This window comes from Mandrillus leucophaeus, unplaced genomic scaffold (genome assembly GCF_000951045.1).
Source record: "Mandrillus leucophaeus isolate KB7577 unplaced genomic scaffold, Mleu.le_1.0 Scaffold525, whole genome shotgun sequence".
Classification (NCBI taxonomy): Eukaryota; Metazoa; Chordata; class Mammalia; order Primates; family Cercopithecidae; genus Mandrillus; species Mandrillus leucophaeus.
In genome coordinates this window covers 2,405,510-2,418,867 of record NW_012105642.1, presented here as the reverse complement: position 1 = coordinate 2,418,867, position 13,358 = coordinate 2,405,510, and positions in this window count along the sequence as shown.

Here is a 13,358-nt window from a genome sequence, read left to right as displayed (position 1 = left end):
TTTTTTTCTTTTGAGACAGAGTTTCACTCTGTTACTCAGGCTGGAGTGCAGTGGTACAATCATGGCTCACTGCAGCCTCGACCTCACAGGCTCAGGTGATCCTCCTACTTTAGCCTCCTAAGTTACTGGGACTACAGGTGTGTGCTTCCATGCCCTGCTTATTTTTGTAGTTTTTGTGGAGACAAGGTTTTGCCATGTTGCCCAGATTGGTCTTGAATCCCGAGCTCAAGTGACCCACTTGCCTTGGCTTCCCAAAGTGCTGGGATTACAAGCATGAGTCACCATACCTGGCTGGAGCCACCACACCCAGCCCAAGAAAGTAGGTTTTAATGGGGAAATTATTAGCTCGTCTAGAAAGAAGTTGTTGTCTTATGCTGGGCTTGAGTGTCAAGGAAATCAAGTGTAGAGTCGATTATTTTCTGCTGATACCTACTTAGATTATGAATGGTTCAGATATATGGGACTAAGGGTAGGAGTTGACATGACTTGCTCTGAATTTCACACTGTTGCTGACCCAGGGACCCAAAGCCAGATTTCTAGGAAAAGAATCAGACTGGGTTATGTGTCCATCCTTTGGCCTCAGCTGTGGCTACTGGGTCAGCTCCTTCTGCAGTGTTGTGGGTGGGTGGGGAGAATAGGAAACCAGGTCTCCTAGGCTTTCATTTCAAAGAGGAGAGAATTGAACACCTGTGAGGTGAAGTGGTTTGTCCATGATTATACTGCCAGTCACTGACTTACGGACAGCAATGAAACCCAGGGCTTCTTACTCCTCTACACTCCACACCATTTTGCCTTAAAAAAAAAAAAAATCACAGAACGTGTATTCTATCTGTCCCACTTTTCTAGCACTTCTCCCTAATTAAAGGGAAGAAGGATATCCTTAGATTGGGAAACTGAAGCAAAGGGTGACTTGCACATCATAGAAATGCATCTAAATTTTCTACGTTACTATTCAGTAATTCAGTAGGTTGTCAGTTTGATTTCTTTTCTACTGTTTTATTGAGATATAATTTACATACCATATAATTTTCACTTTTTTTTGAGATGGAGTCTCTCTTTGTCACCCGGGCTGGAGTGCAGTGGGGCAATCTCAGCTCACTGCAACCTCCGCCTTCTGAGTTCAAACAATTTCCTGCCTCAGCCTCCCCGAGTAGCTGGGACTATAGGGGCACACCACCGTGCCCGGCTAATTTGTCTCTACTAAAAATGCACACATTTTAAGTGTATAAGTCAACACAATTATGTATATTTCCAGAGTTGTTCGACCATCCCCATAATCTAGTTTTAGTATATTTCCATCACCACAGGCATGTTTACAGTCACTCCCCATTCCTACACCATAGACTAAATGGTATTCTACTGACTTGCTGTAGGTTTGTCTTTATTGAACATATCATAAAAGTGGAATAATGGAATGTGTGTTATTTTGTATTTGGCATCTTTCACAAAGGATGATGATTTTGAAGTTCATTTGTATTGTAACATGTATCAGTACTTAGTTCCTTTTAATTGCTGAATAATATTTCAGTGTATACATATAATACATTTTGTTACTCTGTTCATCAGTTAATGGATATTTAGATTTTTCCACTTGACAGGGTCTTGCTCTGTCACTCAGGCTGGAATGCAATGGCATGATCATGACTCACTGCAACTTCAGCCTCCTGGGCTCAGGTGATCTTCGTGCCTCAGCCTCCTGAGTAGCTAGGACCACACAGGTGTATACCACCACAGCTGGTTAATTTTTGTTTTCTTTTTTTTTTTGAGATGGAGTCTCACTCTGTCACCCAGGCTGGAGTGCAGTGGTGCGATCTCGATCTTGGCTCACTGCAAGCTCTGCCTCCTGGGTTCACGCCATTCTTCTGCCTTAGCCTCCCAAGTAACTGGGATTACAGGAAGGTGCCACCACACCTGGCTAATTTTTTGTATTTTTAGTAGAGACAGAGTTTCACCCTGTTAGCCAGGATGGTCTCAATCGCCTGACCTTGTGATACACCCATCTCGGCCTCCCAAAGTGCTGGTATTACAGGCATGAACCACTGCACCCAGCCCCACAGCTGGCTAGTTTTTTAAATTTTTAGTGGAGGTGTCTCACTATGTTACCTAGGCTGGTCTCAAACTCTTGAGCTCAAGTGATCCTCCTGCCTTGGGCTCCCAAAGCACTGAGATTACAGGTGTAAGTCATTACACCCAGCCTGTTTGCACCTTTAGACTATTGTGAATAATACTGCTGTGAATATTTGTGTACAAGTCTTTATGTAGACATACTTTTTAAAATTTCTCCTGAGTATACACCTAATAGTGGAATTGCTGGATTATATGGTAACTCTGTGTATCAAACTGCTTCCCAAAGCAACTCCACATTTTACATTCCCACCAGCAATGTTTGCAGATTGTTTCTCTACATCTGTACCAACATTTGGTTTTGTCTGTCTTTTAACTTTTAGCCATCCTAGTGGATGTGGCATGGCATATTCTTATGGGTTTCAATTGTATTTCCCTAATGACTAGTGGTGCTAAGCGTCTTTCCATGTGATTATTGACTAAGCATTTTTTTTTTTTTTGGAGAAATGTTTATTCAAATCTTTTGGCCATTTTAAAATCAGGCTACTTATCTTTTCATTATTGAGTTGTAAGTGTTCTTTACGTATTCTGGACACAAATCTCTTATTGAATATAATTTGCAAAAGTAAGTTGAATTTTGCATACCCAACAAAAAATTGAATCCAGTATGTTTTGTATTTTTCAGCTGTACTGTAAAGCAGGCATTGGGCTAAAATTGCTATAAAACTCTCCTATGTATCTTACATATGGTGTGACATATATAAAATAATACATGATAATGCCATAATAGATGTATGGATAAAGTGCTATGGAGACACAGAGGAAGAACCAGTTAATTCATCAGTAGATAATATAATAATTTATAATAACTACAACATTTAAATGGCTGTCAATTATGAAACTTACTGGATAACAATGTATTGATAATTTTTCATATACAACCTAATTTAATTCTAAAACTAATTTATGGAAAATGTGTCCCCACATTTTCTCATTCAGAGATTGTGATGTCTTAAAATACATATAATTTTAAACAAATTCTGGAAATAGGTATTGACTATCTATGTAGAAGTCACTGTGGATAACGCTAAAAAAAGTGATCCTGGCCTTTATAAATCTAGGAGGGGATAGGATATATTTACCAATAGTATTTTATAAAGGCAGATTATTACCATCTCTCTTCAAATAGCCATAAAATCAAAGAATAGGGGAGAATGATAACTTATAAAATTAGGGAAGGCTTCTTGTAAGAAGTAGTGATTAAACTCTACATTGAATAATAGGGAATATTTTCAAAGATAAAAGTGAACATTGAGGGCCAGGCACGGTGGCTCAGTCCTGTAATCCCAGCACTTTGGGAGGCTGAGGTCGGTGGATCACTTGAACCTAGGAGTTTGAGACCATCCTGACAGCCTGAGCAACATGGTGAAACCCCATGGCTCGTACTTGTATTTCCAGCTACTCAGGAGGCTGAGGTGGGAGGATCATCTGAGGCCCAGGAGGCGCAGTTGCAGTGAGCCGAGATCACACCACTGCGTTCCAGACTGGATGACAGAGCGATACCCTGTCAAAAAAAAAAAAAAACAAAAAACAAAAAACAAACAAACAAAAAAAACAGGCATTGGTAAGGTGATAACTTATTGCTTATACTTAAAACAATATGAGAGAGACCAGAGAGAAAAAAGGCACTGTTCCCAATTATGTGGATGTGATATGAATAAACTGGGATGTTCTGGGAAAATTGGGATATGTGGTCACCCTAGTCATTGGAAAGAAGGTAGCATAGGTGGAGAAGATTGAGCAGAAGTTCAAAGGTGGGAAAGGGGAGTCCATTTAAGGATATAGCAAATGAAATAATTTGGCTGTGTTTACTGGTACTCTTGTTCATAGGGGACATGTCTAATGGGCTCTGTCCTCTCACACTTTTGTGGGTCATGAATTCAATTCCCACTAATTCCTCACCTTTATTTGGGGAACAACAAGAGATGAGGGTCCAGGGAAGCATAAGGAGATAGGGACTTGGGATACTCAATGGCCAGTGGGCTAGACCTTGAGGGTCAGCACTTGGCTCCCAGTTCACTTTCATTCCCCAGGAGTGGTCCTTTTTCCTCCTTCCCACAGCAAGTATGCCAGGTTCTCTACTCCCGAAGTTTAAGTTATCTTTTTAATTTCTCCTCCCCCTTCCTAGCCCAGTATTGTCTGTTTTTGCAGAAAAGCAAACTCTGCAAAATTTTCTCTCTCCAACTTCTGCCAGCTAATTATTTGAGTCTTTGTTTCTAGTTCAGTGTGAGCTGAGGGATAAAGGTGAGTTCTAACACTGCCAAACAATCTATTGTGGTTTCTACCTAGTTGTAACTAGGGCAGTGGTCGTGGGACTGGAAACACTCATGAATGAGGGACACGATTGTTTTCACTGTAATTCCTGTGGTCCAGTTTCAAATGCAAAATCTTACAGAAGTAGAGAAATTATATGTCTTCAACATGGAACATATGATACCTGTGACAAAGGAACCAGATATTTAATACGGAGCTTAAACTAAGACTCTAGAATGTGAGGCCAACAAAAGAATTGGTTATAAATTTTTTTAAATGATGCTGAAAAATTTTTTTAAAAAAATACTGTTTTGTTTAGAAGAGATTCTGTGCATAGACTCACAGTGCTAAGATTTCGGGGCTAATTTAAAGAAGATTTAGTATGGGAAGGCTTGAGCTGTGTCTTTCACAGAAGCTACCTGAACCTAACCAGAAGTCTGCCTCTTGTCTTGCATCTTGACAACAACCATATTTTATCAGTTCCTTTGCTCTAAGGATTACATAGATCCTTTCCATGAAGCAGTAAGAGGAAAACTGTACATAAGAAGCTATAGTGGGCTATGTACATATGGGATTTGTTTCAAGATATTGCCTAGAAGTCAAAAGCCTCCTAAAATAATGACTGAAAGAACCTTCCACTCGTTTCCCATCTATTGACATTTTACTGTGCTTAATAAATGTAATGATTTTAGGATTTCCAGAGTCTATATAGTTTTCTAATTTCCATATGAAATATTAATATTAAGTAGATTTAAACAAAGGTAGGACTTTGGTTTCATGTGCTTCTGGAGCAATTTAATAAATACACCATTTTAATACACTGGCAACATTTCAAAGATACTAACTCCAAAATGAAACAAAGTGATCTTTATGTACACTAAGCTAATTAAAAAGAACTTGGTAATTTAAGTTTTTCCATTGTGGTTATAAGTCAAAGTATAATTAAAATCATGAAAATAATATTATGAGACACTGATATTTTCATTCCAGTGATGCTCCTATGATGTGAATCAACACATTGGAACCATCATTATTCTGTTAAAATTGAATCCGTTTTGAGTGTCTGTCAAAATTTATCACAGTCCTATTCTGAAGCCACATTAGCTGTAGTTTATTTAAACTGCTAGCATACAAAAATCTCTACAGAGGTTCTTATTAAGAGCATAAATCTAAAAGAAATGAATAAATCCATAGCATTATTGCAATAAACAGAGAAAGTTCTTTCATTGTAACCTAACGGTTATAGAATTTTACCCAAGTGAAGAGGACTGGATTTCGTCTTGTATAACCTAACATTTTATCAATGAGGAAATCGAAGATCAGTAAGTTACCTGTGTTATCCAAGGTCACACAGCTAACCAGCAACTGATTTAGAACTAGAACCCATGTGACAGAGTTAAAGTGATAAATACTAATAGGAAGTAGTGTTCTTTATAGAATACTGCCATGTAATTGTGTCTTACTGGTAAAAATCTTTACAGAAAGGTATGTGTTTGTTTTAATTGGGGATGAATGGTCAAGTATCTCCCCACCACTTGCTAGCTATCACCAAATGATTTAAACTCAGTGCCACGATTTATTTATTGATGAATGGAGATCTGAGTCATGCTTCCTTCTTAGGGTTGTTGTAAAGAACAAAAGAAGAAGAGATTCCTTTATTTATTCCATATTTTGTTGGACACTTACATATTTGTATTGTTGTGTTGAGTGTTAAAAGTAAACAGGGTAGTTGAGGAGCTCAGACTTGTCTGTCTTCCCCACCAGCACATAAAATGTGTTTGTAACTGTGTCCCCAGAATCTAGCACAATGTTTGATATGCAGTCAATGTTCAAGAAATACTAAGTGGATAAATGAATAAAGGACCAATTGAGCATCTAGAAGTAACTCCAGTGGAAAGTAAGAAGTAGTAAGGGCTGTAAAGGAACAAATTGTGTGTTCTGGGTGTTTACAGGTTATTCACAGATTTCAGAGCCCATGAAGATAATGCTAACACACTGAGCTTAACCAGAAGCCTTGGGCCTAGGGCCCAATATTAACACTATACCTGTATCTATGACCTTGACCAAACCACTTAGACCTCTCAGTCTTATTTGCAAAGTGGAAAGGTTAGACCACAGAGTCCAGGCTGATAATGTAAATGAGTGAAGTAGAATAAGTGCAAGATAATGGGTGCTGATAGGGACTGTGTTAATCTAGAAAGAATACTCTGTCTGGAAGGACTCACCCCTTCTTAATCTAGCAAATTGTTTCCTTTGGGAATGAGGGCCAAGCATTGTCTGCTCTTTCACATTTTCAAGGGAAATTTAGATTTTTTAGCTTTCAGAATTTTCTAATTTTTAAATGTTGGCAACTAATTCAAAATTAAAACGATCAGAAAGCACCAAGTGACTATGCAAGTCAGACAAATATTTGTCTGGGCCAGATTTGGCCCATGGATTGCTAGTATTTCAGTTCTAGACTGGTTGATCTTCAAAATTCTAACAATCTGACTCCCTGCTTTAGCTGCATGTCTTAAACTAAGATTGCTGTTTCAGAAATGATGTGGTTACTTTTGGAGTGACCCTTGATTCCTCCCCCAAATATGTCCCAGTCCGTTTTTCCTTAGGAGGTTTGTGCTGACAGTTTACCATGCAGATATGGTCTGTCACACCACAACATAAATGTTAATTCTTGGGATTTTTGAAAGATAATTAATGTTTGAAAACCATACTGGGATCTGGAATGGCTGCTAACCACAAAAGGACAAAAACAAAGAGTTTATCTTTGTCAGGCTCTCTTTGTTCAGTTTATCTTGCTGAATCTTTTTATGTGCTGTTTTCCCAAAGAGTATACCCTTAATTGAATGTTGACAGCTTAGAACTAAATGGAAGAAGTTCTTGGCTTTCCCATCATGCATTTCTCTCTGGTCTGGGTATCCATTTTCCATGAGCTTGCTGTTTTAGAACAGTAGATGCCTCTTATTATTGCTGACATAGATCTTGGTTTTTGTTTTTTTTCCCACATTTGCACCATGTAGATTGATTTCTTTTATGTTTATTCAGCTAAAACTTGCATGCCTGAGAAAAATTGAAATGGTATGCCATTTGTCATTCTACCTGGCCATATCTTTAAATAACACTTGTTTTTTATTGAATATTTGAAAAATAATTTCTTTATAGAATTTATACAAAGGCAGCCTGGCAGCATATTATATCTTCCATCTCTTGACCTTAAACTGCACTTCTCCCTACTTCCTTTTGTACAATATACTTTTTAGTGGGAGGGGAATTCACAGGGCTCCTTTTGCTTTCCTGTACTCTAGTCTGCCTTCAGCAATTTATCTTCACTGTGGGTTTACTCTAAGTAATTTTTGAACTAAAAAAATAAGACAAAATTTTGCATGGAATAACATGGTATAGGCTCTGAGTTAGATTGTGGATTTCATCCATTTCTACCACTTACTCTGTGACTTTGGGCAAGTTATTTAACCATGCTAAACCTCAGTTTCCTTATCTGCAAAATGGAGATAATAGTACCACCTCATGGGACTATTTTAAGAATTAAATCTAATAATAGCACATGGTACACAATAATTGTTACACAATACATATAAACTATTATGTTTATTATTACTGTTTTAAACTCTGCAGTTTAGAGAATAACATTTCCATTGCACCACCTCCTTTTCAAAAAAATTCTTCCTTTTCTCCTGCCTTTCATTGTTGCCTCTGTGTGTTTTCTCACTCTTACTCTCTCTTTAATTTATTCATCAAATATTTGAGTACCCACTAAGTGCTAGGTACTGGGCAAGAGACCAAGAAAACAGTGGTGATCGAAAGAGACTCAGTCCCAGGTTTCAGGAGCTTGTAGGATGCTAGGGGGCAGGAAAAACCATTAGTACAATAATCACATGGATATATAATTACAAACTATGACAGCTAACCAAAATTAATGAGCACTTTCAACTTACTCTTTCTTGAAGAACTATGAAAGATAATAGTGTTATCAATTAACGTGTATAAGGCGTTTACCTCTTGCAAAGCACTTGTACTTACTTTGTTTTGTTTGAACCTTATAATGGTGATATGATGTTCACAGATGAAGAGACTGAGAAGTTAAATGACTTGCTTAAGGTCACACGGTGATCTTATTAAGACTCAAGGCAGGATCTTCTATCTCCAAACTTTATAATCCTAATAATCTATAAAATAAGACTTTTAGAATTGTCTGGCTCACCTGGCATCTTCTGGAAATGACTATGTTTCTTAAGGGACATGTATTCAAGCGGCATTTTAGAACCCAAGCTCTATGCGTCAGACCCTGAACAGGAAAATTGGACAGCCTAACTCTAGGTTATGATTGAAATTCCAGTCAGTACTCCCAAGAGCAAGTTCCAGATACCAAGGAAGGCCATTGAGATTATAGCCCTAACTTCTCAGTACCACCTACTGCTCTTGGGAGAATGCCCTTAAGACCCAGAAAAATATTTCCCACCCACTTCAGTTGCCAGCCTGTACGCCAGAGTTCTTTTTGTTGCCACTCCCAACCATCTTGGTTTTTCTTAGTTTACAAAGACAGAAAGGCAAATTAGAGAAAACATCCATTGCTTTTTAGCAGAATTACAATTTTTGAGATTTGCAAAGCTACCAACCATGGCTTGATCAGGTAGGAATTCTGTTCTTCCAGTTGTGTGTGCCTGTGCTTCCCTGGGCACAGTAGAGCCCATAGTGGCTTCACATTTCAGGAAATGTGCCTGGGACCCAGTCATCATACCTGGGATACAAGCTTGAAGAAATATTTGGGGACGCTTTGCATGTATTTCCCTTGAGGTTACACATTTCAACAGTTCATTGTGTTGACTTCCTTACTTTTTAGTAAATGTGGCTCTAATAGGAATGATTCTATTTCATTACATTCAGGAGGACTATCAGCAGTCATGTAACACCAGGCAGCCCATCATGTAAAAATGATGCTTAGTTTCAGGGATCACCCCTGAACATGTTCCCAACCCCATCCCTGAGACTGACTAGTGGTTACATAGCCATGACACTGTAACTTAGTGATATGGTTTGGCTCTATGTCCCCACACAAATCTTACCTTGAATTGTAATAACCCCCACGTGTCAAGAGTAAGACCAGGTGGAGATAGTTGAATCATGGGGGGACAGTTTCCCCCATGCTGTTCTCGTGAGAGTGAGTTCTCAAGAAATCTGATGGTTTTATAAGGGGCTTCCCCTTCACATGACACTAATTGTTTCTCCTGCTGCCCTGTGAAGAGGTGCCTTCTGCCATGATTGTAAGTGTCCTGAGGCCTCCCCAGTCATGTGAAAGTGTGAGTCAGTGAAACCTCTTTTCTTCATAAATTACCCAGTCTTGGGTATTTCTTCATAGCAGCATGAGAATGCACTAATACACTTAGTCTCTGTCATTTGTCTTAAATGAAGTGAGCACCCTCTTCAACTAAGAGATTCTGCCTTCACTCTCAGCAAACTTGTCTAGGATTTGTCACAAAAAAGAAATATAATTTCTAGTTTTGGCAAAATATGGAAGCAAAACAAGTCATGACATTTTGGATTTGAAAGAGCTTTAGCTCAGTGCTTTCATTTACTGAAAAGGAAACTAGAGCATTGTGGGAGGCAGAATAATGGCTCCCTAAAGATATCTTCATCTCAATCCCAGAACCTAGGACAATGTTACCTTCCATGGCAAAAGGGACTTTGCAGAAGTGGTTAAGGTTAGAGACCATGAGATGGGGAGATTATCCTGTATTATGCTAATGAGCCTAATATAATTATGAATCCTATGAAGAGAAAAGCAGAATAGATCAGAAAGAAGTGATGTGAGAAGGACTTTACCGCCATTGATGACTTTGAAGATGAAGGAAGGGGTTTATGAGCCCAAGAATGTGGAGGTTGTAAGTGCTGGGGATAGCCCTCCCTTACAGGCAGCAAGAGAGCCGGAAACTCAGTCTTATAACAGCAAGGAACTAAATTTTACCAACTGTGTGTCTCGAGGGACATGTATTCAAGTGGCATTTTAGAGCCCAAGCTCTAAATGTCAACCCCTGAACAGGCAAATTGGAGAGCAACAACCTGAATGAGCGCACACACACACACACACACACACAAAAAAAAAAAAAAAAAGAAAGAAAGAAAGAAAGAGAAAGAAAGAAAGAAAGAAAGAAAGAAAGAAAGAAAGAAAGAAAGAAAGAAAGAAAGAGATTTTCCTCTGTATCCTCCAGAAAGAAACACAGCTCTACCTAATCCTTGCTTTCAGCCCAGTGAAACCTGTGTCAGATTTCTGACCTACAGAAGTCTAGGGTAATATCTTTGTGTTGTTTTAAGTTGTTAAATGTGTGTCAATTTGTTACAGCAGCAATAGAAAATGAATACAGATACAGAGAGGGAGAGAGACTTACCTAATGTCACATGCCTAATTTGTGGCACAATAAGGCTGTGGTCACGAGTAGCTATACTCAGGACTTTTGATTTTCTGTTGATCTAGATATTCCCCCCCCCATCCCAATCTCAATCATTCTCTCACACAACACCGGATTATTTCCTTTGTCCTGGTTATCACACCCCAAGCAATTCTGAACTTATCTTGCTTCCTTGTTTCATTTATCATCTGTCTCTATTTCGAATGGAAGCTCTATGAGGACAGAGGCTATTTTTCTTATTCACTACTTTATACTTAGTTATCAGTTCAGTCCTGGACATGGAGTAGGGTTCAATAAAATTTGTTGAATAAATAAAAAAGAGAATGAATGAGTGAATACTAAGTCAAAATGAATGAAGAAAAGGAACTATCAAACTAAAAGGAATTTTATAAAATTTTGCTCCAATCTTTCATTTTACAAATGAGGAAACCTCTGGGATTCAGGAGGGCACAGGTCCTGTTCTTAGCATATCCAGAACCTTGATCTCCTGACCACTAGCCAAGCACGTTCCTGTTTTTCATTTGACCTGCACCAAAACATCTCATTTTAAAAGCAGTGTGGAAGTAGATGGATATTGTTCAACTAGAGGGTAAAAATGGGAACTGACATCACCTGGGTGTGTATTTTTCTGAAAACACCCAGGGCAATACCTGTCCTAAAACTGTTCACCTTTTAAATCTTTCTTTCTATATTAGATCAGATGGACTCCAGACAAGCATGCACTTTCATTCATTCTTGAATAAAGGTCGTAAAACACTTTAGAAGGAACAGGCTTGGCCTGTCAAGCATCCTGATTGTGTGTTCCGGGGTAATAGGAGTTGACTCTCTGGGCTACTGTATCTATATAGAGATATTTGGCTTTTAGAACCCATTTCTAACTGGCTCATTTTTGTCCCTATTTCTTTATAGCTTTTATACACTCAGTGTCCATTTTTTGAGATGGGATCTTACTATATTGTCCAGGCTGGACTCCAACTCCTGGGCTCAAGCAATCCTCCTGCCTCAGCTTCCTTAGTAGCTGGGACTGCAGACACGTGCCACCGTACTTAGCTCTGTGTCCAATGTGTTAACTACCACCTCCAGGTGTTTCAGTAAAATGTTCGCTGGTTTTGTTTGTGTTTCATTCTGCTGAAAAGAATTTGAAATCAAGCAATTTCTTATCTAATCTATCAGTTTCATCACTAAAAATCTCTTGATAATCTACCATTGATGGGAGCAGAAAAACCAGCTTGGAGGAAATGTGCAGGCTTAGACCTCCCTGCTGCGACTGTTACAAGTAGATACTTGCAGGGGCTTCCCTAAAAGGGTCACAGCAAGGCCACTGATGCCTTGTGACGCCAGGCAGCAGGCCAAATTGTGGTTTGCGCTCCTGCGTATTCTTGGGGTGTGATTTTCTGTTTGAGACATTCTTCTGTGATTTATAAATCCTTCTCCACTCGTCAACACTGGCTACATCTCCTCTTCCCCAGGATAAAACAACCCTTCACCCATCAGGGCCAGGATGAGAAAAACAGGATATTTCTTAAATGGGAAGTAAACAGCCCAACAGACTCAAGGGAAAGACAGTAAAACATCAATTCCTAGCCACTAGTGACCACAGCCTTCTTGGATTTCTCTCCTTTCTTGTCCTGTATTGCCATTTCCACTTTTGCCAAGCAGTATCTTCCGTAGAGCCAGAAGGACGAGTCAGATATGTCTCCTGAGCTGCCTGGAAGCACAGCCTGTGCCCAGGCTGGTGGCATCTATCAGCGCGGCAGCCAATGACGGCTTCACCTCGGCCTCCTTGGCCTCCTGCCAGCAGTAAGGAAGTGGCAAGCACAACCTGGCTCCCATGGGTGACAGCCACAAATCACATTGTCGTTCCCTTCATAAACCTGGCCCAGGCTGTCACTCCCACGAGATGGCCATTTTCCAGGAGAGCTTTTTCGATTCTGACAAAACCTGTGAGGCAACTATTTTGTGAAGAGATTGAATCTAGCCTTCCTATCAGGAAGAAAACTTGCAAAAGTATACTCAAGGCAATGTTGATGTCAGCACCCAGCAGCAGACAACTCGGAGTCCAGTTTCATTTCTGCTGCTGACCAGCTGGGCCAAGGTGGGAAAAATGTTTTAACTTCTCTGGGCCTTGGTTTTCCCATGTGTAAAGTGAGAGTTGATCTAGAATCAGAGATTACAAAATAGAGGCCTGGGGTCTGAAATTAGTTTACATGTGTATTTTATTTATTCTGAGCAATTCCCATCTCCCTCCCTCCCTCCTCCCTTCCTCCTCCCTCCCCCTGTCCTTCCTTCCTTCCTTCCATCCTTCCTCCCTCCCTCCCTCTCTCCCTCTGTCCTTCCTTTCTCCCTTCCTTCCATCCTTACTCCCTCCCTCCTTCTCTCCTTCTGTCTTTCTTTCCTCCCTTCCTTCCATCCTTACTTCCTTACTCCCTCCCTCTCACCCTCCCTCTCTCCCTCTGTCCTTCCTTCCTTCCTTTTCTTCCTTCCTTCCCTACCTCCCTCATTCCCTCCCTCCTTCCCTCCCTCCCTCCCTTCCTTTTCTGTATCCATTCTACCTTCTTTTGG